This window comes from Fukomys damarensis, unplaced genomic scaffold (genome assembly GCF_012274545.1).
Source record: "Fukomys damarensis isolate Sample0158 unplaced genomic scaffold, DMR_v1.0_HiC HiC_scaffold_26, whole genome shotgun sequence".
Taxonomy (NCBI): Eukaryota; Metazoa; Chordata; class Mammalia; order Rodentia; family Bathyergidae; genus Fukomys; species Fukomys damarensis.
In genome coordinates this window covers 14,906,356-14,912,141 of record NW_022900938.1, presented here as the reverse complement: position 1 = coordinate 14,912,141, position 5,786 = coordinate 14,906,356, and positions in this window count along the sequence as shown.

The window sequence follows — 5,786 nt, the reverse complement described above, 5'->3', positions numbered from 1 at the left end:
CTCTCTCTCTCTCTCTCTCTCTCTCTCTCTCTCTCAGAAACAACAATCTATTAATAAAAACAGCTTTAAGTTGTTGAATAGAACTAACAGGCCAACTGTTTTACCTAACAGCTATAATAAATGTTCCTGCCCTAAAGAAATTTTAATGGAAATTTGCTTCACATTTCATTTTGATTTGACACAAGATTAAGGGGAAGTTTTTCCTTTTGTTCTTAGTCTTAATATTAAAGCTACCAAGTCTCTTAATTATGATCATATGTAAATTGCACTTAAATACAAAACAATGAGGCAAAAATCATCCCTAGGTAGAATAAATACATTTTGAAGGATGTATAAGTTCTTGTAATTTAAAAATTATTGCTTAACCATAAAAGTAAACGGGGGAAAAAAAATCCCCAAATGTGGGAAACAGAGTATTTTGCTTTGTTTTAGCTTCAGCAGGAAATATCCGTTTGTTTATTTTGACCCCAGTACTTCCAGAGCAGATTAAATTTCAGAGGCGTTTCATTCCCTTTACCAACAATTGTCCCTCTGCCTTGTGGAAACATAATTTGAAGGAGTTCACAGAGAACACTTGCATAATTAAATCAGTGTTCCTTGGCTTGTTCTTACATCTTGGGGATGGATCTTCTGTGAATAGGGGATATTTTGAGCCACAGGATCCCTATAGTGCATGTGATTGGCTCGCAATGATGTACTGGGAAAACCTGTGTTAAAGGTGATTTTTAGGGGTGTCAAGTTTCATAGCAGGAGTTCTTAGTCAGCCTGACGTGTTTAAGAAGTCTCCTCGTTGATTCTAGGTTTCTTCTCCTTCGTGAGATGTGACCATCAACTCATCTGTAGCAGCTTGTAGAAAAGTAGCTACTTGTACTTCTGTTAAAAGGTGTTCTGCATAATTCAGGGTAAGTAATATGTTCTATAGGCAGAAAAATAAGAACATACACCGATTTATAACTCTTAAGTTCCTGCATGTTAAATATTCAAACTTCATCAAGGCAGTAGCTTTCTTTTATTACAGTTATTCCACTCAAAAAGTTCCTTAGAAAATAGTTTTTGTTTTTGTTTTGTCTATATTAACCTATTCCCTTCAATATTTTATTGTTTAACTCTCATGGGACTTCCCATTTTTATTTATTTATTTATTTTCCTCATTGAGTTTATTGGTACATTTTAGGTATACAGTACAGTTACATTCATCATTGGGATCTTGTACCTTTACATGACAGGTCTTGGTTCTCATTTTTCCCCTTGTCCCTGCCCTCCCTTCACCCCCTCCTCCCCTCCCCCTTTACAAATACTTCATTTCCATTTTTTCATTTTCTCATATTTTTCTTTTCCCTTATTAGCTTTCCCCTACCCTTCCTTCTTTCCCTACACATTTAGCCCCTTTCTTCCCATTTCACATTGTCCATTATATCATTAGGATCTTATGTACTATTATAGTTTAATCACACCAAAGAAACTATTCAGTATTTACACGTGTGAATTATTTATTTCACTTAGGAGCATATCCTCAATATGTATCCATTTTCCTACGAATGAACCTAATTTCTCATTCTTTATGGCTGAGTAATATTCCGTTTTATAGAAAAACCACATATTCTTTATCCAGTTTCCAACTGATGGGCAAATAGGCTGTTTCCAAGTTTTAGCTATTACAAACTGTGCTGCTATAAACATAGGTGTGCATGTATCTCTGGGGACTTCTCATTTTAAATGCTACTTTATTTTATTTAATTAATTTACTTATTTATTTTCTGGTACTGGGGATTGAACCCAGGGCCTTGTACATGGAAGGCAACTGCTCTACCACTGAGCTCCATCCTCAGCCCCAGAAGAGGAACTGAAAAGGGTTGCATACTGAATTTGCATACAACTTTCTAATAATTGCTTATTTTTGTCAAAAATTATCAGAAGAAAGGAATTATTAAACATATACACTTTATATTTTTTTAAGCTAAAGAAAGATGAAAAGGAGGTACTTAAAACAGTTGCTGAGCTATTGTTGGATCTTCTTGGTGTGTCCATTGTCACGGAGCTAGCTGAAATAGTGTCCTTATCTTGATGTCCCACTGCTCAATCTGGTACTTTTTAGTTGGTGATAGCAAAGGGAATTGGTGGAGTAGAAAGTTAGGAAACAGCCAAAAAATAATGTCGCAGGATCCTGTTGGAGGCTGGCAGAAGCCCTGTTCTCTCCTTACTCTGTCCCCCCTCAAACTTGCCAGGCCTTGTTCGCTTTGGCTTTATTTTTTAAAAACACATTTCTGGTAAGTGAGGAAAGGTTTTGTGCTGTATTTTCAATGACTCACCCAAAATAACGCCATTCAACTGGTACAGGGTCTGCTCTGAATGCAGATTGTGTTTGTTCTGAGATGGGCTTGAAGGAACTGCAGGAGGGAGATTAGAGAAGGGAAACAAGGAAAATGCGGTGGGAAAGGCCAGTGCAGTTTGTATTTATTCAGGTTCAGGCACAAACCAGGAGAAATAATTTTGCTTTTAAAAAGACTGTGAGTGTGTGTGAGTGTGTGTGTGTGTGTGTGTGTGTGTGTGTGTGTGTGTGTGTGTGTGTATGTGTTTTAGAGGACTGGTCCATTTAAAGCTTTTCAAGAATCCATCAGTATTAAATACAAGGTTCACATGGTCAACAACCTTCCTTTTCTGGTCTTCATAAAATATTGAAAGGGAGATTTACTTACAAATACATGATTCCAAATATATGCACAGTGAACAAATAAATTAAAAAGCTCTGAATGGCTTGAAACAAGTATGTGTGTAATACAGAAGCCAGAAATAATTCTAAAATAAGAAGAAAACAGTAAAGCACTGTAAGTACACTGACCACATTATAGGACATTGCTAACCCTGGGAAATTCAATAATGATGTCCTCCCTGTTCTGCTGCATATTACAGGAAAACCTTTAGGATTTATTGGCATTTGATATGGACAGATACACCTCTTTAAAAGCTCTCATGACTCAAAATGTCAAAGCAACTTTTCAAGCAGGACTGAGAAGTAAAAGAAAACAAACTGACCCAAACTAGAGCATCTAGGCCTCACAGATGAATAACAAATATTTTGGCTTTCTCATTAACTATGTCCAGTAAAGCGAATTCCAAGACCTCCTTTGAGTTGTCTCATGAATTCATGAGACAGACCAAATAAAGCTCATTCTGTTACATAATCGGCTTCACTCCATTGATGATGAAGAATAGATGAGCCATTCTTACCTGTTGCTCAGAAACAAGAGTGAACTGAGCTACTATAAAGAAAACAACCAGGCTACAAAATTTCACTGCAGAGAAGATAAATTTAATGTTATTTGGCAAACTAAAGAAATTACGATACGAGCAAAAAGTGATGAAACTCTTAGGCCTTAAATGTACACAGTGAGAAACTATATAAACTGGTAACTTATCCACATTGTGTAAATAATTTTCAAGGCAAAGTTCTAGCAGTATTACCACCTTCTCCCTCACATGCATGGATGATAAAATGTGGAAAATAAAAATATTAAATTTTTATACTATATTAGTGCTTCACTATGAGGAAAAGCAACTAATCCAATAATCACAGAATTCTTGCTATTGTGGAAAATTCTAGGAATAAGCAATAGATTTGCATTATAGATCTTAACTATACAATTTTATTACCTTGAAGTATCTAAAATAACCACAAATATAAAACCATAAATAGTTTAATGGTTAATAATGGCTCCCAGGAATATATCAAAAACCAATCAAAATCAGACTAACCACTTATTCTCATAATTCAGTTGCAATGATTTATCAGTAATTTTGAAAACTTATTCTCAATATTTTCCACTAGTCTTCTTGAAAATTATATTTTCCTGCTGCAATATAAAATACAGCTTTCTGTTTAACCTGCAATTTAAACAATAATCTGATCTCAGAGCCTAGTTTTGCCATTATATCCTGTTAGATGGAATTATTCACCTACAATGTAGTTGTTTCTCCTTCCACCTTAGCCTTAGTAACTTAAACTATTCTTTATTTGGAGTATTTACAATGTACATTTGTAGCTAGTCTACAATATGATACTTGTTCGGAAAATAATGCTTGAAGAAACCTCTATAATCTCCTCTGTTAGCACTGAATAAATGAAACACCTTGGGCATTTCAAAAATCTCAAAGTTGATAATGCAATTCAATTCCTTAACTTTCAAGGTAATAGCATGCTGTATTATGATTTCCTTCTTGATTTGTTCCTCAGCATTTTACATTAATGTTGCCCTGTAATAGAAAGCATACATTGGTGCTACTGCATATTCATGAAGTTGCTGTGTTCTATTCTGTTACCTACTAGTTTCTTTTCCTTTTTTTCTTTAACTCTGGTGTCTGCTTTTTAAATGTAACCTATCGTTTATTGTTGTCTTTAAGAATCTTCTTTGTTGTCTAAAATATATATTTAAATAACTATTAAAATATAACAGGCCTTGTAGAAATAACTTAAAGCAAACATTTTATAAATTTAAATGTCCATTCTGAAGAACGTAAAAACTAGAAAACTAACTTCAAATGACTCAGTATTCCTTCTGAAGTCACCTCTGTAATGAAAATATAAGGGGTACAAGAAGATTAAGACATGTTCATTAATCTCTCAAGTTTACAACTGGACGGACAAGCCAAACATCACGCTCAGAGATAGTTGTGTTATTTATGGTATAATTAAGGCCTGAAATAAATGATATGGACATTCTGTTGGGTATCAGGGAACTGTGGGAGGGGTGTGATTAGTAAGCAGTGAACCATGGAGTTGAGAAGTTTTGGATCAGATGAGTTTTGAAAATCATGAAAATACTGGGCTGAAACAACACGAATTAAGAAGCAACAACAAAGAGCCAGCAAGCCAACAAGAGTCAGAATTGAAACCCGAGTACAGAAGGACAGAGTAGGAAAGGCCCTGGATAAAATTATGAAGGCAATATATTTTGTAGCTTTTGACTAGCCCTTTAGCATTTCTCCCGTCTACATCTCCCTTTTTTTTTCTCATTTTCCGGCCAGATAGCCATTAAATGGTTCATTGCATCCTACTGTAGACTCTCCTCCAAAAAGTTTGCTTTACTATAAAATACTCGCAGGCTCACACAGTCTTCCTACAATGTTTACACGAAATGATTAGGGGAACATTGTTGCTTAGTCTGTCACACTGTGTCTTATTTTGGGTAGAATTTGAGTCTTCGTGCTCATATTTAAAAGATGACAAGGGGAGTGCAGAAGCTCATTTTATAAATATTTTGTTACCTCCACATCATTTGTTTCCTGCAGTATCTTGTAGCACTAAACTCTAAGCAATTATCTTTACATTTCCCCAAACATTCCTTGCTCGCTCTATTTTCTTGTACCGCTCCACGTGAAACTTCAATGTGACATCTCCAGATTAAATAAGCTTTCTCAATTCGTTTCTCCTACCTCGTCTAACCACGATAAGTGACTTTTCGTAAGTATGGAAATTAGCACTCCAGGAAGCTCAGTCCGTCCCAGTTTTGACCTTTTGACAAACACCAAACCTGTGCTCCTCAACAGCCCTTAGCCCAAACCCTACTACATTCAACGTCCGACCCTAGGGCAGTGCTTCGTAGAACAGGTCTCGGGGAGCCGAGCAGACACTTGTTTTTTCGCGGGGTCGTATTGTGAGACTTGGTCTTCCACTTGATCGTTATTTTTGGACGTGGGAGGTGGAGTCGGTAGAAGAAAAGTTAGAAAAGATAAAATCTCGCCCATTCCTCTGGCAGCAGTTGGTGCGGGCGGCTCCTCCCCGCCCCACG